The sequence below is a fragment of the Hemitrygon akajei genome, unplaced genomic scaffold, assembly GCF_048418815.1.
Source record: "Hemitrygon akajei unplaced genomic scaffold, sHemAka1.3 Scf000088, whole genome shotgun sequence".
Taxonomy (NCBI): Eukaryota; Metazoa; Chordata; class Chondrichthyes; order Myliobatiformes; family Dasyatidae; genus Hemitrygon; species Hemitrygon akajei.
The window spans coordinates 667009-693062 of record NW_027331974.1 but is presented as its reverse complement, the minus strand read 5'-3'; the positions used below and the strand labels follow the sequence as shown (position 1 = coordinate 693062).

Sequence of the window (26054 nt, the reverse complement as noted above, 5' to 3'; positions counted from 1 at the left end):
TAATATCTTGAGTCAAAATTTTAGGTATATTTAATTTTTGCAAAAATCTATTCATACTAAAAGTATTGTCAGAGAATTCAGATTTATAAAGATTGGAATAGAAATCCATAAATATCTTATTAATTTCATAAGGGTCTGATGTTTCAGTTCTAGCTGGTCTGTGTAGTTTCAAAATCTGTCTTCTGACCATGTTTGCCTTTAACTGACCAGCCGTAGTTTACCTGATTTATCTCCATGTATAAAAAATAAACTTCTAGATTTAAAAATTTGCTATTCAATGGGAAAGCTCAGAAGCAAATCATACTGTGATTGAAGATCAACCCTTTCCTTATACAGATCTTCAATAGGTCTTACTGAATACACTTTATCTCTCTCTCTCATTTTATTAGTAATCACTAACACTTCCACTTTAGTTTTCCTTCTTAAAGCTACTGAATATGAAATTATCTGTCCCCTAAGAAAGGATTTCATCGTATCCCATATAACCAAATTTGACATTCCTTCAGTTGTATTAAGTTCAAAAAATATAGAAATTTGCTCCTTGATAAAACTAACAAAGGCTGTATCCTGTAACAATAAGGGATTCAGTCTCCACTGTGACATTTTCAAAAGACTGTCAGAGAGCTTCAGAATTAAATTCACAGGCGCATGGCCCGACAGCGCAATAACATCATACGCACACTCAACAACGGAGCATAGCAACTGTGTATCTAGGAAAAAAATCAATTCTTCAGTAGTTATGATGAACGAGTGATAAAAAAGAAAAATCTTTGTCATGAGGGTGTTTATATCTCCAGATATTGACCAGGCCATATTCTAATAGAAACGAGTTAATACAGGTCATCATTTTATTAGGGAGCAACGGAGTGGTTGATGATCTGTCAATCACCGGATTCAGCAACAATTGAAGTCACCGCCCATGATCAACTTATAGTCATTTAGATTCGTTAGCTCAAACTTCTTAAAAAATGCAGGACTGTCTGAATTAGGTGCGTATACACACACCAAAGCTACCTTTTGATCACATAATAAACCGGTGACAATTAAATATCTTCCAATCAAATCAGTAGTAATATTAAAATGTACAAAAGGGATTTTAGTGTTAACAAAAATAGATACCCCTCTAACTTTATTTGTCGATTAGGAATGATATAAAGGGTTTTCTCCAAAATTTGAAAAATCGATCTTCATCCTGTCTCCGTACACGAGTTTCTTGCACAAAAATAATATCCGCATTAAGTGTTTTTAATTTTTTATATATTGCACAAGCGCACATTAATCCAAAAGGAAAAAAAGCACTGACTTGACCAGAAGTGACGACAAAATTGAGAAAATATGACCCTCATTAGAACCGCCCAGTCGAGAAAAAAACCTATTCTAATAGCCCCCTCCCCCAAAGCCCAAAAGAAAAAAGCGACCAATAGATAGTCGCATGCTAAATCCAATGACCCTTGACCCCATCCTCCATTTTGCAGCTATATTAAAAAATATAATATTTATCCCACCGATTCTAGCCATAATGAAAGAGATAAACAAATTTCAAATACTGTAATGTTATGTCTAACACTAATAAAAACCATAACTGGCAATGGCCATCTTAAAATCATCTAAAGTATATTAATCACGTATTCAAAAAAGAATCAAACCAAGCAAATATTACAACTGAAGTTCTTTCTCTCAAAAAAATCTTACAAGTCGTACAAAAAATAAGTGAATATATATATATAAACCTAAGACTATATTAATATTGAGATATGCGAAAAGACAGAAAAAATAATTCAAACCAGGTCCTATACAGACCTCTATAATATGAAACAGATTTCCTTCAAAGCAACTCTGAATTACTATACTTTGCACATTACACATTCAGACAGAGACGTAACTTAGATGATGTTTACTCCTCATGTTTGTGAAGCATGTAAGAAAATAAAGTCAATTTAGTTCAAACTTATTTAATTTTTAAGCAGTGATATTAAACCTGATTCTGACTCTGATTCCACTCCTCTTCCCCTTCCATCCACTCCATCCACTCCAGACCACTCCAGACCACTCTCTCATCCTCACCTCCTTCAGTGAACCCCATCCCTGTTTCCTCCTCTTCCCCCTCACACCTCTTTCACTCCCTGCCTCCTTGACATCACTATCTGCTGACTCCTAGTTATCGAGAGCAATAGAGCACTACAGCATAGAAACAGGCTCTTTGGCCCATCTAGTCCATGCTGAATATTCTGCATTATCCCATGAACCTGCCCTTAGAATAGAGGCGTCCATTACCCTCCCATCCATGTATTCATCCAAACTTCTCTTTGATGTTGAAATCAAACCCACATCCGCCACGTCAGTCGGCAGCTTGTTCCACACTCACACCACCCTCAGGGTGAAGACGTTCTCTCTCATGTTCCCCTTAAACATTTCACCTTTCACTCTTAACCTGTGTCCTCTAGTTCTGGTCTCACTCAACCTCAATGGAAGTAGTCTGCTTGCATGTACCTTATCTATACCCCTCATAATTTTGTAAACCTTATCCCCTCATTCTCCGAAGCTCCAGACCTACACCCGTATTCTGTGATCTTTACTCCACAAACCCCTGATGTCAGTCAGTAAACACACCACTCTAATTCCAAACCAGGTCTCCGTCATTCCAAAGGTTGACAGACACTTCCCCAGTGAACCCCCCTCATTAAAACCCAGGGTTTCTGTCCTCATCCTCTCCCTGACAACCCATCTTACCCAGCTCCATGGATCACCTCAGACAAAGGGGATTATTCATCACCACAACAAAGCACACCAACTGTGAGTAATGTTGGACAGAGCAGAAATTTCACACAGACAGGAGGGAAGGAATAACTGAACATTCATTGACAGCCTGTTACGACGCACATCCAACAGCTGAATTGGTCTGTGAGAAGTTCAACATCACAGAGAGAGACTGAGAGACCCCGATGGACACAAGATCTAATACCTGAGGATCTCTCTCCCACTGAGACAGGGGATGGTGATGGGGTGGGTTGTCCTGTAGATGATCCATCGGGCTGATCCATTGTGGAAGCCTCCAGGTCTGGAACAAAGTAACAGAGACATGGGAGAGTGGCATTGATTAAACAGGGACAATAATTCATAAAGATGAGAGATTCTGCAGATGCTGAACATCCAGAGCAACACACACAAAATGCTGGAAGAACTCAGCAGGTCAGGCTGCATCTCTGGAGGGGAATAAACAGTGAATGTTTTGGGCTGAGACCCTTCATCAGCACTGGTGAGGAAGGGGGAAGAAGCCAGAATAAAGAGGTGGGGAGGAGTACAGCTGGCAGGTGATAGGTGAAGCCAGGTGAGTGGGAAGGTGGGTGGGTGAGGGAGGGGTGATTTGAGAATCTGGGAGGTGATATGTGGAAGAGGAAAAGGGCTGAAGAGGAGTAATCCAATTGGAGAGAGAGTGGACCAGTGAATAAAGGAATGGAGGAGGGATCCAGAGGGAGATGATAGACAGGTGAGGAGAAGAGAAAGGTTAACAGTGGAGCCAAAAAGAGATGGAAAGAGAGGGAATTGGTAGGGGTATAAATTACCAGAAGTTAAAGAAACCAATGTTAATGTCATCAGTTTGGAGGCTACCCAGACACAATATGAGGTGTTACCCCTCCATTCTGATTTTGGCCTCATCATGTCAGTGGTGGAGGCCTTGGACAGACATGTGGAATAGGAATCGGAAGTTGAATTGAAATGGGTAGCCACTGGGACAAAAATTTGAAAAGGAACTCTCTGATCTGAAGAGATACCAAAACCATCCAGTCCCTGTTCAGCAACTCTCCCTCGTGAATGTCTGTGATCAGTCACTACTCTCAGTCCCTACACTCTTTAGCTTGGTCTTCTCTGCTATGCTGAGTGATGCCTTCCGCGATTGTCAGGATGGTATACACGTCAGATACAGGACTAGCAGTGGGCTATTCAACCTCCGGCGTCTACAGGCTGTTACAAAGGTAAAGAAGACCATCATCAGAGATCTCTTATTTGCTGATGATTGCCGCCTATATGCCAGTACAGAGCAGAAGATGCAGCGAGAAATGAACTGCCTCTCACGAGCCTGTGACAACTTTGGACTTACAATCAGCACCAAAAAGACCGAAGTTATGTACCAGCTCGCACCCGGAAAGCCCTACCAGGAACCACACATCACAGTAAAGGGGCAGAAGCTACTGGCAGTCGACAACTTTACTTATCTGGGCAGTACTCTATCACGAGCGGTGAACATAGATGCAGAGATCAGCAACAGAATTGCCAAAGCCAGTGCTGCCTTTGGGAGACTCCGTGAGAATGTATGGGAGCGGAGAGGACTCAGCCTTACCACCAAGCTGAAGGTCTACCGAGCAGTGGTTCTCACCACCCTCCTCTATGCCAGCGAGACCTGGACTGTCTACAGCAGACACGCTAAACAGCTCAACCACTTCCACTTGAGCTGCCTCCGCAGACTTCTCCACGTACGATGGCAGGACAAAGTCCCAGACACGGAGGTCCTGGAGCGGGCTAGCACCCACAGCATCTACACCCTCCTACAGAAAGCCCAAGCCAGATGGGCTGGCCGTGTCGTCAGGATGTCTGACAGTCGACTACCAAAACAGCTGCTGTATGGAGAGCTGAGCCAGGGCAAGCGCTCAGTTGGAGGGCAGAAGAAACGTTTCAAAGACTGCCTCAAAGTGTCCCTCAAAGACCTCAACATCAATCCCAGTAGCTGGGAATCACTTGCTCTGGACCACCCAACCTGGTGGAGCAGGACCACTAAAGGAGCGTATGCAGCAGAAATCAGACGCACCGCAGAGGCTCAGAGGAAACGCGCCGCGCGCAACGCTCGAGCTACCTCCACTTCCACTGCAGCACCTACCCTCATGTGTCCCACATGTGGGCGAGCTTTCAGGGCCCGGATTGGCCTCACCAGTCACCTCCAGACCCACAGTCACAAACCCTCCACCTGACAGAAGTCGTGGTCGTCTTCGACTCCGAAGGACGAACAACAACAACAATTCTCAGTCAAAGCCCAGATGAATATTGAGGACTGAAGAAGGGAAACATGACCCCACCATGGATACCTGAGTTTACAGACCCTGCTGGGGTGGTGGTCAAACCTGCTGGGGTCTCCCGTCACTGATCCCTGGGGTTCCCGAGCTGAATCTGACTGGGGATCTGCTTCTGAGCTTGAAGACCATGCCAGAGTGGAGGATAAATCTGGACTATAAATCTAAACACAGAGAAAATACTGAAGGAATACAGACTGGGAGACCGTTTCTCTGAGCACCTACGCTCTGTCTGCCAGAGAAAGCAGGATCTCCCAGTGGCCACACATTTTAATTCCTCATCCCATTCCCATTCTGATATGTCTATCCATGGCCTCCTCTACTGTCAAGATGAAGCCACACTCAGGTTGGAGGAACAACACCTTATATACCGGCTGGGTAGCCTCCAACCTGATGGCATGAACACTGACTTCTCTAACTTCCAGAGGGAGGAGACGGGCAGGTGAGGTGAGGGGAAGGGCTGAGAGGAGAGCCAGAATGGGAATGGAAAAAGAGGGAGGTGGGAGGGAGAAAAATTTACTGGATGTAAGAGAAATCGATATTCATGTCATCAGGTTGGTGGTGACCCTGACAGACTATGAGGTGTTGTTCTTCAAACCTGGGGGTGGTTTCATCAAGTCAGAGGAGGCCGTGGACAGTCATATCAGAAGGGAATGGTAAGTAGAATTAAAATGGGTAGCCACCGGAACAAGAATTGGACAAAGAGTTCTCTGATTTGAAAAGAAACCAAATCCATTTAGTCACCATACACTACTTCTCACTCCCAAAATTTCTGTGACTGGACACGTCTCTCAGACAAAGTCCAGATGAATATCGAGGACCAAAGGAGGGAAAGATCGTTCTATTCATTGACCCTCACAAACCCCATCATGAATACCTGAGCTCAGAGACCCTGCTGGGCTGCTGGTCAAATCCAGACCAGGCACTCCTGTCATTGTTTCCTGGGCTTCCCAAGTTGTGTCTGACTGGGAATCTATACCTGAGCTCACAGACCCTGCTGGGCTGGTGGTCAAATCCAGACCTGGCTCTCCTCTCATTGTTTCCTGGGCTTCCCAAGCTGTGTCTGACTGGGAATCTATACCTGAGCTCACAGACCCTGCTGGGGAGGTAGTCAACCCTGGACCAGGCTCTCCAGTCACCGATCCCTGGTGTTCCTGAGTTGTGTCTGACTGGGAATCTGTACCTGAGCTCACAGACCCTGCTGGGATGGTGGTCAATCCTGGACCAGGCTCTCCGGTCACCGAACCCTGGCGTTCCTGAGTTGTGTCTGACAGAGGTTCTGCAATAAGTAAAGATACAATGGAAGGGTAAAGTAGTAAACAAGTTTTACGTTCAATCAGAAAGGAACTCAATGGCAGGAACAGGAGGCTCAAGTCCAGGTCAAATCTGTCCTCTGAAATACACACACTCCCCTCTCCTTTGCTCTTTAATATCTCTACCCTTGTCTCTCAAATCCCTCTCCTCGCATCTCCCTCTCTCGGCATTCACCCTGTCTGCATCACTCTCTTTTCAGTCACTCCCTCACTCCGGTTGGTGTGTCACTCTCACTGATCTCTCTGCCCAACTCTCTTCACAGTCATCACTCTCTCTTCACTCACCTCATTCCTCCCACTCCAGCATCCCGCCTCTCTCCCCATCCCTCTCTCCTGTGTGTTTTCACCCATTTCCTTCAGTCCATGTACTGAATTACTCAAATCCCACTCCGGTTGTTTCTGTGTCTCATCAGTCACTGTGCAACTCCTCACAGTCAATCCTCCCTTCCTCTCTGTGACAAACCTCCCCTCTCACCTCCATCATTCCTAGCTCCCTCCTGTGCCACTCTCAGTCATTCCACCCCTCTCTGTTCACTCCCCACTCCTGCATTGCACCTCTCTCTCCACCCCTCTCACCCATTTTCTGCTGTCCACGTACTGAATTACTCATGACTAGAATCAACTCGTGCCAGAGCGAGGACCTGGACCCACTGTGATTTGCCTATCACAATAGCTCTACAAATCAAATCAAATTCAGCTTAATTATCATTCAAACCATACATGGATACAGCCGAACGAGACCGCATTCCTCTGGGGACAAGGTACAAAACATTCAAAATAGCAAGCAAACATTCAAAAACACTGAGTAACATACTTCAAAATATCGAGCAAAGAAGCATCTTCACTTGAAAAGGAAATCATACAGAGTACAAGACCCTGAGAGACAATGTCCAGCAGTCGATGGTACTGTCTCCCGGCAGTGTACAGACACACGCAATCCAGCCTGTCAGTCCACCGCTCAAACACGATAGGGCAGAGAGGGGTGGAGTGACTGAGTGACACAGGAGGGGGGGGGGAGGAGTGATGGAGGTGGGAGGGGAGGATGGTCAGAGAGGAAGGGAGGAATGACTGTGAGGAGTTACACGGTGACTGATGAGACATAGAAACGTCCGGAGTGGGATTTGAGTAATTCAGTACGTGGACAGAAGGAAATGGGTGAAAACACACAAGAGAGAGGGATGGAGAGAGAGGTGGGATGCTGGAGTGGGAGGAATGAGGTGAGTGAAGAGGGAGTGATGACTGTGTGAGGAGAGTTGGGCAGAGAGATCAGTGAGAGTGACACTCCAACTGGAGGGAAGGAAGGAGGGACTGACAAGAGTGATGCAGACGGAGTGAATGCTGAGAGAGGGGGATGTGAAGAGAAGGATTTGAGAGACAAGGGTGGAGGATTGGAGGAGTGGGAACCAGAGGGAGATGAGGGACAGGTGAGGAGAAAGGCCAAGAGGGGAGCTGGAGTGGGGATGGAAATTGAGAGAAGTGGTAGGGGTTCTGTGACCAGTTGGAGAGTCGCTTTCACTATTTTCTCCCTGACAACCCCTCCCCATGGCCTCTCCCTATCTTCCTCTCCTCTCGGTCTTCCTCCATCTCCCTCTCTGCCTTGGTACGTCACTCCCCCCTCTCCCCTCACTCTCACCACTGCTCCCTCCATTTCCTGTCAGCCTCACCCTCCCTCACTCCAGGGGATGGGTAGACTCTCTCCTGGCAGCTGACACAGCATTGTGGGCCGAAGGGCCTGTGCTGTGCTGTACTGTTCTGTGTTCTATGATCTCTGTCACAGGTCAGACTGGGCAGTTTCATTCTGACCCCGGAGTGAAGGGGGAAACGGGAAAGGTGATCACAGACCACAGGCAGCCGACTGGAAAACTCAGCCCGTGGGGTGTGTTGGTGACTCAGGACGTCCCAGAATTTCCCCACAACTACCACACTGCTGTGTCACTGGGGAACGGTGACCTACCTGTACAGTACACAGAGTTACTCCAGCGTGTCGGCCACAGCCAATACACAAAGTAACCGGTGCAGTTTTTCACATTGATCCCCCGTCTCCCGTAACAGGTGTTTTCATCCACAGTGAAGCAGACGGTCCTGGTCACCTCCCCCTCTCCCACGTTGGGATGGGGACCTGGAATGAGATTTATAAACACTGTAAAATGTACCCGGTCCCACAGTACAGCGGGGAATGTGAATCAGGACCCACTGTAAATCAGTGGTTCACAACCCGCGGTCCGGTCCGGCCTCAGTCAGCACTGAGCTGCTGCCCTCTCCCTCTCCACCCCACCCTCCCCGCAGCAGCACCTTCATCTTCTGAATGAGCCTCCCATGAGGGACCTTGTCAAACGTCTGGGGGATCTCACTGAGACCTATCGAATATTGAAAGGCCTGGATAGAGTAGACATGGAGAGGATGTTTCCTATAGTGGGGGAGTCTGGGACCAGAGCGCACAGCCTCAGAACACAAGAACCTCCCTCTACGTCAGAGATGAGAAGGAATTTCTTTACCCAGAGGGCAGTGATTCTGTGGAATTCATTGCCACAAACAGCTGTGGAAGCCACGTCATTGGGGATATTTAAAACTGAGGTTGACAGGTTCTTGAATCATGAGAGTGTCAAATGTTACAGGGAGATGGCATGAGAATGGGATTAAGAGGGAAAATAAATCAGACATGATGGAATGGTGTTGCAGACTCAAAGGCCAAATAGACGAATACTGCTCCTCTGTCTGATAAACTTGTGCTCTAAAGTCCTTGAGGACAACATCCACAGCTGTACCTTCATCAATAATCTTTCAACACCTGGAAAACTCGACAAGTTACTAAGTCACAATTTGCCCCGCACAAAGAAAGGTTCACTGTCCCAATTCACCCTCAATCTTCCAAATGATCATAAATCCTCTCCACCAGCTTCCCCACCAATGACCCGAGACTGACTGGTCTGTATATTCCAGGATTATTCATATTTCCAGACATTTTCTCCACAATTGAATGGAATGTTAAGTAAATTAAATTGCAGATTTATTTAGAGATAAAGGGTGGAGTCGGCTTTTCTGACCCTTTGACCCATGACACCCCAACCCCCGACAACCCCAATTAACCCGATCCTCATCAGGGGACAATCTCTGTGGGGAGAACCCGGGGAAAACCCATGCATTCCATGGGGAGGACGGACAGAGACTCCTTACTGATGATACTGGAATTGAACTCTGAACTCCGACACCCCGAGCTGTAACAGCGCCGCGCTGACTGCTACGTTACTATGGCAACCATTAATTTATCCCACTAATTGGTGACGGATGATGTTTGCAGACTCCCCCAACTCCCTGCAGATTGCCCTACCACTGAAATGAGTCTGGGGCCGTTGAAACTCCTCCGGGTCATATCCAGAATGGGGTCATTGGTAGACCAGTTCTGTAACCCAACTCCAGGGAGATGGGGTTCAGTGTCTATGCTGGGATCCTCTGAAGAGATCCGGGTTGTTATTGTGACACACCCCAAAAATAACCGAGCCCCACTGATGTAAACTCTGACCCTACCGTTTAACCAGACTGGGTACTTCCCAGAGCAGCGACCCTGTGGAACGACCATCTCGGGAATCTTCCATCCGCCGGAACTGAAACAACAATCAGGGAATCAGTCACTGATCTGAGGGAGTTTATTCACTCAGAGAGACATGGGAAATTACACTCACCCTGTCCGTACCCAGTCTCTGGTCAATAACCCCCCAATCCTGGGAATTTCCTCTCTGTTGTACCTCCCCCTTGTCTCTAACCCGAGGATGTGGTATCTCCCCTCTCCCTGTATTTACTCCACATCTCAGTGTAGTCACTGATGATCCCGGTCTCCCTGCATTTTCCATTCACACATCCCTTGTTCCCCTGTTTACATTCCCATCTGTGTCTAGTTTCTCAGTGATTATCTCCTCACTTTACCTGTTAAATCTGTACCATCCCACATCAAGATTTCCATCATCCATCAATTGTCCACTGGTACACTTAGTGTTGGAACAATTCGTGCTCCTCCAGGGCTGATCCAAGACGGTGTGGGTAACACACGGATCACTGAGTGTGGAGTCTGTGACTGAGGGTCAGAACGATGTTCAGTGTTAATGTACAGCTCACGTTCCCCATCCTCTTTCTCTGCCAACCACAACCCCCATCTGCACTTCCACCTTCAGCAACCCCTGGGCAACAATATTTATTTTTATTCTTCGAAGGGCCGTGAGTTTCAGAGGCTGAGCCAGTGTATAACTGCCCCTCCAGAGGTTCCCTTGAGAAGGTGGTGGTGGTGGCCTGTCCTTGGCCTGTTGCAATCCTTGATGTGTGGGGACACCCACAATGATGATCCGGAGTTCCAGGGTTTTGACCCAGTGACACTGAAGGAGCAGCAATGTATTTCCAAGGCACGGTAGTGTGTGGCTTAGACAGAAACTTGCAGAAAATGTCCCACTCCCCAACTATGGCTCCTTCCAGCCCCCTCTCTTCATCCCACACACCAGAACTTTCTTCCACCCCCATTTCCAGTCTCCCTCGGCTGCCCATCCTGTTGTCACCTTCTCTCCCCTTTCCCACTTCCCTCCACCCGTCTTTCTCTTCCTATCCCTCCATTCCCCTTCACTCTTCTCCATTCCCTTCCACCCTCCACCTTTACAATCTTCCCGTGCTCCCCTTGTGTGCCAGGGCAGATCAGGGTTTGGTGGTTCTGGTCACATCAGTGAAGGAAGGATGTGGAAGTTTCAGAGAGTGTGCAGAGGAGATTTATCAGGATGCTGCCTGGATTGATATCTTATGAAACTCGACTGAGTTAGGTCGGGCTTTTCTCTTTGGACTGAAGGAGGATGAGAGGTGACTTAATAGAGGTGGACAAGATGGTAAGAGGCATAGATCAGGTGAACAACCAGAAACTTTTCCCCAGGAAGTGGCTAATACCCAGGGGACAGCAAGGAAGCATAGTGGTTAACACAACTCTTTACATTACCAGCGACCCGGGTTCAATTCCCACCACTGCCTGTAAGGAGTTTATACATTCTCCCCGTGACCACGTGGGTTTCCTCCGGGTGATCTGGTTTTCCTCCCACATTCCAAAGGAGTACCAGTTGGCAGTTTATTTGGGCATTGTAAACTGTCTTGTGATGAGGTGAGGGGATAGATAGGGGGATTGCTGGAAACGGGAATGGCCACAGGGGAACCCTGCACTGACTTCCTGATACCCTCATCTCTCCTGATGGTCACCCATCTGCTGTCCGGGTATGACCACCTCTTCAAATATCTCATCTCTAATATCTTCAGTTTCCCGGATGATCCTAATTACATCCAACTCCAGCTCCGTGACCCGGTCAGTCAGGTGCTATCCACACGATTAATGCCTCTCATCACCTTACACACCTCTATCAGGTCACCTCTCATCCTCCACAGCTCCAAGGAGAAAAGGCCGAGTTCACTCAACCTATTCTCATAAGGCATGCTCCCCAATCCAGGCAACATCCTTGTAAATCTCCTCTGCACCCTTTCTATGACTTCCACATCCTTCCTGTAGTGAGGAGACCAGAACTGAGCACAGTACTCCAAGTGGGTCTGACCGGCGTCCTATATAGCTGCAACATTACCTCTCGGTTCTTAAACTGAGTAACAGGACTGATAAAGGCCAATGCTCTGTATGCCTTCTTAACCACAGATTCAAACACGTAGCAGCTTTGAGTGTCGTATGGACTCGTACACCAAGATCCCTCTGATCCTCCCTACTGCCAAGAGTCTCCCTCGACCCTCGGCCCTTCCCTTTTAGCGTCTGTCTCCCCCTGCCCTCAGCGTATCACCGTCTCACCCTCACCTCGGCCTCTCCCTGGACACCCATCTCCTCGGCCACTCCCCGGACCCATCTCCTCGGCCTCTCCCCTACCTCCCCCTCCACTCGGCGCCCATTCCCTCAGCCTCTCCCCTAACTCCCCCTCCACTTGGCAACTAACTCCCCACCTGTCAGCCTCTCCTCATCACCTCCTCCACCCGGCCTCTATCCTGTCTCCCCATCCCTGCAGCCACTTCCTGTCTCCCTTTTCCCTCGGCTTCTCCCTGTCTCCCTCTCCACTTGGCCTCTCCTTGCCTCCCCTCCCCTCGGTCTCACTCCATATCCCTCTCCACTTGGTACGTCACTCCCCCCTCTCCCCTCACTCTCATCACTGCTCCCTCCATTTCCTGTCAGGCTCACCCTCCCTCACTCCAGGGGATGGGTAGACTCTCTCCCGGCAGCTGACACAGCATTGTGGGCCGAAGGGCCTGTGCTGTGCTGTACTGTTCTGTGTTCTATGATCTCTGTCACAGGTCAGACTGGGCAGTTTCATTCTGACCCCGGTGTGAAGGGGGATACGGGAAAGGTGATCACAGACCACGGGCAGGGCAGCTGACAGGAAAACTCAGCCCGTGGTGTGTGTTCGAGACTCAGGACTTCGCAGAATTTCCCCACAACTACCACACTGCTGTGTCACTGGGGAACGGAGACCTACCTGTACAGTACACAGTGTTGCTCAAGGGTGTCGGCCACAGCCAATACACAAAGTAACCGGAGCAGTTTTTCACCCTGATCTCCCGTCTCTGGTAACAGGTGTTTCCATCCACAGTGAAGCAGACGGTCCTGGTCACCTCCCCCTCTCCCACGTTGGGATGGAGACCTGGAATGAGATTTATAAGCACTGTAAAATGTACCCGGTCCCACAGTACAGCGGGGAATGTGAATCAGGACCCACTGTAAATCAGTGGTTCACAATCCACGGTCCGGTTCGGCCTCAGTCAGCACTGAGCTGCTGCCCTCTCCCTCTCCACCCCACCCTCCCCACAGCAGCACCTTCATCTTCTGAATGAGCCTCCCATGAGGGACCTTGTCAAACGTCTGGGGGATCTCACTGAAACCTATCGAATATTGAAAGGCCTGGATAGAGTGGACATGGAGAGGATGTTTCCTATAGTGGGGGAGTCTGGGACCAGAGGGCACAGCCTCAGAACACAAGAATCTCCCTCTAGATCAGAGATGAGGAGGAATTTCTTTACCCAGAGGGCAGTCATTCTGTGGAATTCATTGCCACAGACGGCTGTGGAAGCCACGTCATTGGGGATATTTAAAACTGAGGTAGACAGGTTCTTGAATCATGAGAGTGTCAAATGTTACAGGGAGAAGGCAATAGAATGAGCTTAAGAGGGAAAATAAATCAGCCATGATGGAATGGTGTTGCAGACTCAAAGGCCAAATAGACGAATGCTGCTCCTCTGTCTGATAAACTTATGCTCTAAAGTCCTTGAGGACAACATCCACAGCTCTACCTTCATCAATAATCTTTCAACACCTGGAAAACTCGACAAATTACTAAGTCACAATTTGCTCCGCACAAAGAAAGGTTCACTGTCCCAATTCACCCTCAATCTTCCAAATGATCATAAATCCTCTCCACCAGCTTCCCCACCAATGACCTGAGACTGACTGGTTTGTATATTCCAGGATTATTCATATTTCCAAACACTTTCTCCACAATTGAACGGAATGTTGTAAATTAAATTGTGGATTTATTTAGAGATAAAGGGTGGAGTCGGCCTTTCTGACCCTTTGACCCATGACACCACAACCCCCGACAACCCCAATTAACCCGATTCTCATCAGGGGACAATCTCTGTGGGGAGAACCCGGGGAAAACTCATGCATTCCATGGGGAGGACGGACAGAGACTCCTTACAGATGACACTGGAATTGAACTCTGAACTCCGACACCCCGAGCTGTAACAGCGCCGCGCTGACTGCTACGTCACTATGGCAACCATTAATTTATCCCACTAATTGGTGACGGATGATGTTTGCAGACTCCCCCAAGTCCCTGCAGATTGCCCTACCACTGAAATGAGTCTGGGGCCGTTGAAACTCCATATCCATATCCAGAATGGGGTCATTGGCAGACCAGTTCTGTAACCCAACTCCAGGGAGATGGGGTTCTGTGTCTATGCTGGGATCCTCTGAAGAGATCCGGGTTGTTATTGTGACGCTCCGCAAAAATAACCGAGCCCCACTGATGTAAACTCTGACCCTACCGTTTAACCAGCCTGGGTTCTTCCCGGAGCAGCGACCCTGTGGAACGACCGTCTCCGGAATCTTCCATCCTCTGGAACTGAAACAACAATCAGAGAATCAGTCACTGATCTGAGGGAGTTTATTCACTCAGAGAGACATGAGAAATTACACTCACCCTGTCTGTACCCAGTCTCTGGTCAATAACCCCCCAATCCTGGGAATTTCCTCTCTGTTGTACCTCCCCCTTGTCTCTAACCCGAGGATGTGGGATCTCCCCTCTCCCTGTATTTACTCCACATCTCAGTGTAGTCACTGATGATCCCGGTCTCCCTGCATTTTCCATTCACACATCCCTTGTTCCCCTGTTTACATTCCCATCTGTGTCTAGTTTCTCAGTGATTATCTCCTCACTTTACCTGTTAAATCTGTACCATCCCACATCAAGATTTCCATCATCCATCAATTGTCCACCAGTACACTCAGTGTTGGAACAATTTGTGCTCCTCCAGGGCTGATCCAAGACGGTGTGGGTTACACACGGATCACCGAGTGCGGAGTCTGTGACTGAGGGTCAGAACGATGTTCAGTGTTAACATACAGCTCACGTTCCCCATCCTCTTTCTCTGCCAACCACAACCCCCCATCTGCACTTCCACCCTCAGCAACCCCTGGGCAACAATATTTATTTTTATTCCTCGAAGGGACGTGTGTTTCAGAGTCTGAGCCAGTGTATAACTGCCCCTCCAGAGGTTCCCTTGAGAAGGTGGTGGTGGTGGCCTGTCCTTGGCCTGTTGCAATCCTTGATGTGTGGGGACACCCACAATGATGATCCGGAGTTCCAGGGTTTTGACCCAGTGACACTGAAGGAGCAGCAATGTATTTCCAAGGCACGGTAGTGTGTGGCTTAGACAGAAACTTGCAGAAAATGCCTGACTCTCCAACTATGGCTCCTTCCAGTCCCCTCTCGTTATCCCACACACTAGATCTTTCTTCCACCCCCATTTCCAGTCTCCCTCGGCTGCCCATCCTGTTGTCACCTTCTCTCCCCTTTCCCACTTCCCTCCACCCCAGTCTTTCTCTTCCTATCCCTCCATTCCCCTTCACTCTTCTCCATTCCCTTCCACCCTCCACCTTTACAATCTTCCCTTGCTCCCCTTGTGTGCCAGGGCAGATCAGGGTTTGGTGGTTCTGGTCACATCAGTGAAGGAAGGATGTGGAAGTTTCAGAGAGTGTGCAGAGGAGATTTATCAGGATGCTGCCTGGATTGATATCTTATGAAACTCGACCGAGTGAGCTTGGGCTTTTCTCTTTGGACTGAAGGAGGATGAGAGGTGACTTAATAGAGCTGGACAAGATGGTAAGAGGTATAGATCGGGTGAACAACCAGAAACTTTACCCCAGGAAGTGGCTAATACCCAGGGGACAGCAAGGTAGCAGAGTGGTTAACACAACTCTTTACATTACCAGCGACCTGGGTTCAATTCCCACCACTGCCTGTGAGGAGTTTATACGTTCTCCCCGTGACCACGTGGGTTTCCTCCGGGTGATCCGGTTTCCTCCCACATTCCAAAGTTGGCAGTTTAATTGGGCATTGTAAAATGTCTTGTGATGAGGTGAGGGGATAGATAGGGGTATTGCTGGAAGCGGGAATGGCCACAGGGGAACCCTGCAATGACTTCCTAATCCCCTCATCTCTCCTGTTGGTCACCCATCTGCTGACGGGTATGACCACCTCTTCAAATATCTCATCTGTAATATCTTCAGTTTCCCGGATGACCCTAATTACATCCAACTCCAGCTCCATGACCCGGTCAGTCAGGTGCTATCCACACGATCAATGCCTCTCATCACCTTGTACACCTCTATCAGGTCACCTCTCATCCTCCACAGCTCCAAGGAGAAAAGGCTGAGTTCACTCAACCTATTCTCATAAGACATGCTCCCCAATCCAGGCAACATCCTTGTAAATCTCCTCTGCACCCTTTCTATGGCTTCCACATCCTTCTCGCAGTGAGGAGACCAGAACTGAGCACAGTACTCCAAGTGGGTCTGACCGGCGTCCTATATAGCTGCAACATTACCTCGCGGTTCTTAAACTGAGTAACAGGACTGATAAAGGCCAATGCTCTGTATGCCTTCTTAACCACAGATTCAACCACATAGCAGCTTTGAGTGTCCTATGGACTCGTACACCAAGCTCCCTCTGATCCTCCCTACTGCCAAGAGTCTCCCTCGACCCTCGGCCCTTCCCTTTCAGCGTCTGTCTCCCCCTGCCCTCAGCGTATCACCGTCTCACCCTCACCTCGGCCTCTCCCTGGACACCCATCTCCTCGGCCTCTCCCCTACCTCCCCCTCCACTCGGCGCCCATTCCCTCAGCCTCTCCCCTAACTCCCCCTCCACTTGGCAACTAACTCCCCACCTGTCAGCCTCTCCTCATCACCTCCTCCACCCGGCCTCTATCCTGTCTCCCCATCCCCTCAGCCACTTCCTGTCTCCCTTTTCCCCCGGCTTCTCCCTGCCTCCCCCTCCCCTCGGTCTCCCTCCATCTCCCTCTCCACTTGGTATGTCACTCCCCCCCTCCCTCACTCTCACCACTGCTCCCTCCATTTCCTGTCAGCCTCACCCTCCCTCACTCTAGGGGATGGGTAGACTCTCTCCCGGCAGCTGACACAGCATTGTGGGCCGAAGGGCCTGTGCTGTGCTGTACTGTTCTGTGTCCTATGATCTCTGTCACAGGTCAGACTGGGCAGTTTCATTCTGACCCCGCCCGGTGTGAAGGGGGATACGGGAAAGGTGATCACAGACCACGGGCAGGGCAGCCGACTGGAAAACTCAGCCCGTGGTGTGTGTTGGTGACTCAGGACGTCCCAGAATTTCCCCACAACTACCACACTGCTGTGTCACTGTGAACGGTGACCTACCTGTACAGTACACAGAGTTATTCCTGGGTGTCGGCCACAGCCGATACACAAAGTAACCGGAGCAGTTTTTCACCCTGATCTCCTGTCTCCAGTAACAGGTGTTTTCACGCTCAGTGAAGCAGACGGTCCTGGTCACCTCCCCCTCTCCCACGTTGGGATGGGGACCTGGAATGAGATTTATAAACACTGTAAAATGTACCCGGTCCCACAGTACAGCGGGGAATGTGAATCAGGACCCACTGTAAATCAGTGGTTCACAACCCACGGTCCGGTCCGGCCTCAGTCAGCACTAAGCTGCTGCCCTCTCCCTCTCCACCCCACCCTCCCCACAGCAGCACCTTCATCTTCTGAATGAGCCTCCCATGAGGGACCTTGTCAAACATCTGGGGGATCTCTCTGAAACCTATCGAATATTGAAAGGCCTGGATAGAGTGGACATGGAGAGGATGTTTCCTATAGAGGGGGAGTCTGGGACCAGAGGACACAGCCTCAGAACACAAGTATCTCCCTTTAGAACAGAGATAAGGGAGAATTTCTTTAGCCAGAAGGTGGTGAATCTGAGGATTTCATTGCCACAAACGGCTGTGGAGGTCACGTCATTTATAAATGTAAAGTGGAGGTTGAGGTTTTTTGATGTGTGAGGGTGTGGTGGTCCGCACACACGGGACTCGAACCGCCATCGGGAGCCGCAGGCAGGCAGACTGCCCGATCGGGGCAGACCTTCCGGGGACCGTCTGACGTCACGTCTGCCCCGCTGGTCGCAGGGACCCATGGGAGGGGGATTTAAGCGCGAGTTTGAATCAGTAAAGTCATTCTGAGTTCAGCTCTCTCTGCCTCCGTGTGTTCCTTTCGTAGCACTTTGCGTGCGACTACATTGGTGACCCCGACGTTCCAGACGGCATCTGGAACCGGCGACTCCGCAGCCAGCCATGAGTTTGAGCAACTCCCGAGTTTCTGGGCCACTCAACCCCACGTTTGGTTCGAGCAGGCTGAGGCCCAGTTCAATACCAGAGACATTACGGAGGACTCCACGCGGTATTACTACGTGATCAGCGTGCTCGACCAGGAGACGGCAGGCCGGATCATCGACTTCCTACGCCAGCCACCAACAGAGACCAGGTACACTAAGTTTAAAGCGCTCCTGATCCGTACCTTCGGACTGTCCCGCTGCGAACGGGCCGCGCGGCTCCTACACACGGATGGCCTGGGTGACCGCACGCCGTCCGAGCTCATGAACGATACGCTGGCGCTCATGGACGGCCATAAGCCGTGCCTTTTATTTGAACAGTTGTTCCTCGAGCAAATGCCAGAGGACATTCGCCTCCCCCTCGTGAGTGAGGATCTCAGCGACCCACACAGTGTCACGGCTAAAGCAGACGTCCTTTGGCAGAGCAAGCAACGTGAAGCAGCCTCCATTGGCCTAACCACGATCACACACCCCAATCCCAGGCCCCGCAACCGAAGCTGCCGAGACCCACGGGGGGAAACAACGAAAGTTCTGAACAATGGTGTTTCTATCACCAAAGATGGGGCTCAGGCGCGCGCCGCTGCCGTCCACCATGTGCTTTTCCAGGAAACGCCGGGGTCAGCCGTCGCTAATGGCTACGACGTCTGGCCACTAAGACAGCCTCCTGTACCTCTGGGACCAACACTCGGGCGGCGCTTCCTGGTAGAGACCGGGGCTGAAGTCAGCGTACTCCCCCCCACGAACACAGACACTCGTAACGCGGTCCCAGGCCCCGAACTCACCAGTATTCGGACGTACGGCCTGCGAACTATCACACTGCATTTCAGGTCTAGCCGTTTCACTTGGACTTTAATGTTGGCAGCGGTGTCACAGCCACTACTAGGGGCAGATTTCCTACGAGCTAACTGCCTCTTGGCCGAGGATGGAGGCCCTCTGGAGACTACAGAAGGCTCAACGATGCCACAACCGCTGACAGATACCCGATACCCCACTTCCAGGACTTCACGGCGAACCTACATGGAGCGACCATCTTCTCGAAAATCCACCTGGTCAGGGGATACCATCAGATCCCAGTGCACCCCGACGACGTGCCCAAGACAGCCCTCATCACCCCGTTCAGCTCGTTCGAATTCCTGAGGATGCCTTTCGGTCTCAAGAATGCAGCCCAAACTTTCCAAAGGCTCATGGACTCGGTGGGACGCTGCCTGGATTTCGTTTTCATTTTCTTGGATGATATCCTGGTGGCCAGCAGTTTGCACCAAGAGCACATGGGATATTTGCGCCAGCTATGCCAACGCCTGAGCGACCACGGACTGACAATCAATCTGGCGAAGTGCCAGTTCAGGCTGACGGAGATTGAATTCTTGGGCCACAGAGTCAACCGACATGGCGCAGTTCCCCTACGGGACAAGGTGCAGGCCATCCGTCAGTTCCCCAAGCCCAGCACGGTCAAGGGCCTGCAGGAGTTCATAGGAATGGTCAACTTCTATCATCGGTTCGTGCCGGCGGTGGCCCACATCATGAGACCCTGGTTCAGCCTGATGGCCGGCAAGGCCAAAGAAGTGGCATGCGACGTGGAGTCCACAGAGGCGATTGAGCAGATCAAGGAGACGCTGGCAAAGGTGGCCGTCCTATTGCACCCGAAAGTTGATGTACCCACGGCACTCACAGTCGACGCTTCCCACACGGCAGTTGGCGGAGTCCTGGACCATCTCGTCGAGGACCAGTGGTGACCACTCGCTTTCTTCAGCCGGCTCCTACGGCCACCAGAGGTGAAGTACAGCGCCTTCGACAGAGAGTTGCTAGCGCTCCACCTGGCTGTCCGGCATTTCCTCGAGGGAAGGGAGTTCACCGTGTATACGGATCACAAGCCCCTCACCTTCGCACTGGCCAAGGTATCGGACCCATGGTCGGCTCGGCAGCAGAGACACCTGTCCTTTATTTCAGAATTCACCACGGACGTCCGCCACATCGCAGGGAAGAACAAAGTCGTCGCCGACACACTATCTCGCCCCTGCCTCCACTCAGTAGGCAGATCGTCCTCAGGAATAGACTGCGCAGCATTGACGGAAGCACAACGGTCGGACACCGAGATCCCGGTTTAGCGCACCACCATTTCGGGGCTTCAGTTGGAGGACGTCTCCATTGGTCCGGCAGTGGATCGGCACCTGTGTGACGTGTCTACCGGCAAACCCCGACCCGTGGTACCAGCAGCATGGAGACACCGGGTGTTCGACACGACCCGGCCCACCCGTCCATCCGGGTGTCCATCAAGCTGGTAGCAGACAGATTTATCTGACACGGTTTGCACAAACAGGTCGGACACTGGGCCAGGACCTGCGTACACTGCCAGACCGCCAAAGTCCAGCGGCACGTGAAGGCTCCCCTCCAGCAGTTCCAGCCGACGCAATGGAGGTTCCAACACATCCACGTGGACATCGTCAGCCCCCTGCCAGTCTCCCGGGGTGCCAGGTATATCTTTACCATGGTAGACAGGTTCATCAGATGGCCGGAAGCCGTACCGCTCGCAGACACGTCCACTGAGTCCTGCGTCAGGACGCTCATTGCAAACTGGATCGCCAACGGACATCACCTCCGACAGAGGGGCACAGTTCACGTCTGGTTTGTGGACAGCACTGGCACAGTTCCTGGGCACCCAGCTGCATCACACCACAGTGTACCATCCCCAGTCCAACGGTTTGGTAGAGCGATTCCACCGGCATCTCAAGTCGGCACTGATGGCGCACCTCAGGGGCCCCAACTGGACAGACAGGCTTCCCTGGGTCCTACTGGGCAACCGTACAGCCCCCAAGGAGGACCTGGGCACCTCCTCGGAGGTATTGGTCTATGGTGACACCCGGGCATGTTCGTACCAGAGGCCCGAGGTTCGGACGGAACTCCATCAGCGGTGCTCACGAGGCTGCGGGACAAGGTAGGGACCCGAGCACCGGTCCCGACCTCCAGGCATGGTCCCACACCATCCTTCACCCCTAAAGACCTCCGAGACTGTGAGTATGTTATTATTCGCAGGGGCATGCACAGGACACCTCTACAGCGGCCGTACGAGGGACCCTTCAGGGTGATCCGGCACAACGGATCCACGTGTGTCGTGGAGGTGTGTGGCCGGGAAGAGACTTTTACAGTGGATCGACTCAAACCGGCGCACTTGGACATTGAGCAACCAGTGAGGGGACCCGCTCCGCGCCAGTGGGGCAGGCCACCCAGGCAAACCACGCAGACTGGGGGCCCCACTCCCCCGATGGACATTTCTGTTGGGGTGGGGGGGTGTGAGGGTGTGGTGGTCCGCACACACGGGACTCGAACCGCCATCGGGAGCCGCAGACAGGCAGACCGCCCGATCGGGGCAGACCTTCCGGGGACGGTCTGATATCTCATCTGCTCCGCTGGTCACAGAGACCCATGGGAGGGGAGATTAAAGCGTGTGAGTTTGAATCAGTAAAGTCATTCCGAGTTCAGCTCTCTCTGCCTCCCTGTGTTCCTTTCGTAGTGCTTTGCGCGCGAGTACAAGGGTGTCATTTGAGACTGTCACAAACGGCTGCGGAGGTCACGTCATTTATAAATGTAAAGTGGAGGTTGAGAGGTTTTTTGATTTGTGGGGGTGTCATTTGTGACCATCCCTCATTCACCCACGGTCTTTCCAATGCTCAGAAGTCCCATCCATAAGAATCCTCTCCACTGCCTTCCCTACCACTGACGTGAGACTGACTGGTCAGAGAGTCACAGAAAGCTACAGCACAGAAACAGGCCCTTCGGCCCATCCAGTCCATGCTGAACCATTTAAACTGCTTTGTCCCATCAACCTGCACCCGGACCACAGCCGTCCATCTCTCCCATCCATGTACCAACCAAACTTCACCTAAACATTGAAATTGAAATGGCATCCACCACTTGCTCAGAAAGCTCGATCCACAGTGTACTCTCCAGGATTATTCCTGTTTCTCGACATTCAACAAAAGTTTAAATCTGTTTTATTAATCTATTTGGCAATAAAACACGGAGTAGGGCCTTCTGACCCTTTGAGCCACACTCCCTCTGCAACCCTCAACAATCCCAAAAAAGCTGATTGTCATCATGGGACAATTTACAGTGACCAATGAACCCACCCAGTACGTCTTTGGACAGTGGAAGGAAACCGGAGAACCCGGGGAAAACCCATGCATTCCATGGGGAGGATGGACAGAGACTCCTTACAGATGACACTGGAATTGAACTCTGAACTCTGACACCCCGAGCTATAATAGTGACTCAGTAACCACTAATTTACCATGGCAACCATTAATTCATCCCTCTAATTGGTGAACGATGATGCCTGCAGACTCCCCTAACTCCCTGGAGATTGTCCCACCACTGAAATGAGTCTTGGTTCATTGAAACTCATCCGGGTCGTATCCAGAATGGGGTCAGTGGGCAGATCAGTTCTGTAACCCAACTCCAGGAAGTTGTCACTCCTCCACCGGACTCCATGACGATACAGGACCGTAGAGCGGGCTGAGTGACTGTGGGGAGACCTCTCAGGGAGATGGGGTTCTGTGTCCATGCTAGGGCCCTCTGAAGAGATTGATGTTGTTATTGTGACACTCCCCAAACATAACCAAACCCCACTGATGTTAACTCTGGCCTTACCATTTAACCAGCCTGGGTACAGCCCGGAGCAGTGATCCTGTGGAATGACCATCTCGGGAATTTTCCATCCTCCGGAACTGAAACAACAACCAGAGAGTCAGCCTCTGATCTGAGGGAGTTTATTCACTCGGAGAGACATGGGAAATTACACTCACTCTGTCCATACCCTGTCTCTGGTCAATAACCCCCCAATCCTGGGAATCCCCTCTCTGTTGTACCTCCCCATTGTCTCTACCCCAAGAATGTGTGATCTCCCCTCTCCCTGTACTTACTCCCCATCTCAGTGTAGTCACTGATGATCCCGGTCTCCCTGCATTTCCCATTCACACATCCCTTGTTCCCCTGTTTACATTCCCCTTCTGTGTCCAGTTTCTCAGTGATTATCTCCTCACTTTACCTGTTAAATCTGTACCATCCCACAGCAAGATTTCCATCACCCATCCATTGTCCACCAGTACACTCAGTATTGGAACAATTCGTGCTCCTCCAGGATTGATTCAGGATGGTGTGGGTTACACACGGATCACCGAGTGTGGAGTCTGTGACTGAGGGACAGAATGATGTTCAGTGTTAATGTACAGCTCACGTTCCCCATCCTCTTTCTCTGCCAATCACAACCCCCATCTGCACTTCCACCCGCAGCATCCCCTAATAATTTTGTCATTTTTTACATCAAAAGGGACAAGAGTTTCAGTGGCTGAGCCACTAGGGGATCCCAGGAGAAGGTGACTTCTTGAACTACTGCAGTCCTTGATGTGTGGGGACACCCACAATGATGTTTGGGAGTTCCAGGGTTTTGACCCAGTGACACTGAAGGAACAGCAATGTATTTCCAAGTCAGAACAGTGTGTGGCTTAGAGGGAAACTTCCAGAAACTCCCCCAACTCCCTTTTCCAAGACATCCTCGCAGAATCCTTCCCCCCAATCTCCAACCACCTCACTTCGCCGCCCATCCCAGATAATTATCCTATCACCCACCTGAGGTCTCTCCCCACTTTTCCCTCTCCTGATGCCCCCCTCCCTACTCTCCTTCCTCTTCCCATGGTCTTCCCTCCACCCCAGTCTTTCCCCTCCTACCCCTCCACTCGCCTTCACTCTTCCCCATTCCCTTCCTCCCCACCGTGGCCTTTACAATGTTTCCCTGCTCCCCATGTGTGTCAGGGCAGACTGGGTTGGGTGGTTCTGCTCACCTCATTATGGGAAGGATGTGGAAGCTTTCGAGAGTGTGCTCAGGCTTTTATCACTGGAGTGAAGGAGGATGAGAGGGGACTTGATAAAGGTGTAAAGGATGGGAAGAGGAATGGATCGAATGGACAGCCAACTATTTATTTCCCAGGATGGATGTGGCTAATACCAGGGGCCATAATTTTGAAAGCTAAGTTTTTTTCTTTTTTTTTTAAACACAGAGAGTGGTGGGTGCATGGACGTCCTGCCAGGGGTGGTGGTAGATTCAGATATATATGGGGTATTTAAGAAACACAGATAAATATTGACATTATCCACACTGGTTCAGGAGCCTGATGGTTTGAGGGGTAGTGTGGGAGCAAAGGTTCCTGTACCTCCTTCCCGATGGCAGCAGTGAGAAGAGAGCATGGACTGGATGGTGGGGTCCTTGATGATGGATGCTGCTTGTAGATGTGTTTAATGGTGGGGAGGGTTTTTCCTGTGATAGACTGGGCTGTATTCACTACTTTTCTGATCTTGGTAATTGTTGTTTCCATATTAGGCTGTCATGCAACCAGTCAGAAATACTCTCCACCACACATCTATAGAAGTTGGTCAAAGCTTTAGGTGACAGACTGAATCTGTGCAAACTTCTCAGAAAGTAGAGGAGCTGCCATGCCTTCTTTGTAATGACACTTACATACTGGTCCCAGGACAGATCCTCTTATCGTACAAGATGTCTGTTCAAGAGTCTGATGACAGTGGGGGTAGAAGCTGTCCTTGAGCCTGGTGGTACGTGCTTTCAGACTTTTGTATCTACTGCCCGATGGGAGGGGGAGATGAGAGAATGTCCGGGGTGGGGTATTTGATTACGCTGGCTGCTTTACTGAGGCAGCAAGAAGGGTAAACAATGTCTGTCTGTACTTCTTGCCATAGTAATTCTAATATTCTAATAATGTGTTTTAATGATCTAATAATAATCAGTTTATAATAATAAATTATAACTGAAGATAAAGCAGATTTCTATTGAGAGCATTGTAACTGGTTGCATCACCGTCTGATATGGAGATGCCAAAGCACAAGATTGAAAATAGCTTGTAAACTCAAGATTGTAAACTCAACCAGCTCCATCATGGTCACTGGCTGCCCCACCAATGAGGACATCTTCAAAAGCCCTGGTCTCCTGATGTCCCTTCGAAAATGGAGTGGAGCCCTAACCTCAAAATCCTCCACATCCCTCTCCTTAAACTGTAACCTGATGACTAACTTCCCACTCTGTCCCCAAAACCATCCCTACAAACTTATAAAAACAACTAAACCTGAGGCACGATCTTGATGGAGAGCTCAGCCGGGCACCATCTTGACCATCAATTGTACAACACTCCCCAGACACCATCTTGACCATCTATTGTACAACACTCCCCAGACACCATCTTGACCATCAATTGTACAACACTTCCCAGACATCATCTTGACAGTCTACTGTACAACAATTCCCAGACACCATATTGACCATCGATTGTACAACACACCCCAGACACCATCTTGACAGTCTATTGTACAACACTTCCCAGACACCATCTTGACCGTCTATTGTACAACACTTCCCAGACACCATCTTGACCATCGATTGTACAACACACCCCAGACACCATCTTGACCGTCTATTGTACAACACTTCCCAAACACCATCTTGACCATCTACTGTACAACACTCCCCAGACACCATCTTGACCATCTATTGTACAACACTCCCATGACACCATCTTGTCCATCTATTGTACAACACACTCCAGACACCATCTTGTCCATCTATTGTACAACACTCCCCAGACACCATCTTGACCATCTATTGTACAACACACCCCAGACACCATCTTGACCATCTATTGTACAACACTCTCCAGACACCATCTTGTCCATCTATTGTACAACACTCCCCAGACACC

The 26054-nt window shown here is 50.2% G+C and overlaps 2 protein-coding genes across 3 annotated transcripts in view; both read right to left on the bottom strand.

Annotated features, from left to right (window-relative positions):
• The window catches only part of LOC140722755 (uncharacterized), a 139745-nt gene extending 126792 nt beyond the window's left edge, over positions 1-12953 (bottom strand). The window contains exon 1 of the mRNA XM_073037441.1: positions 12862-12953. The gene's annotated coding sequence lies outside the window, so the exon portion shown is untranslated. The remainder of the gene's footprint in view (positions 1-12861) is intronic.
• LOC140722753 (uncharacterized) overlaps positions 1-26054 on the bottom strand; it is a 499534-nt gene that overhangs the window by 306661 nt on the left and 166819 nt on the right. The gene's annotated exons all lie outside the window — the stretch shown is intronic.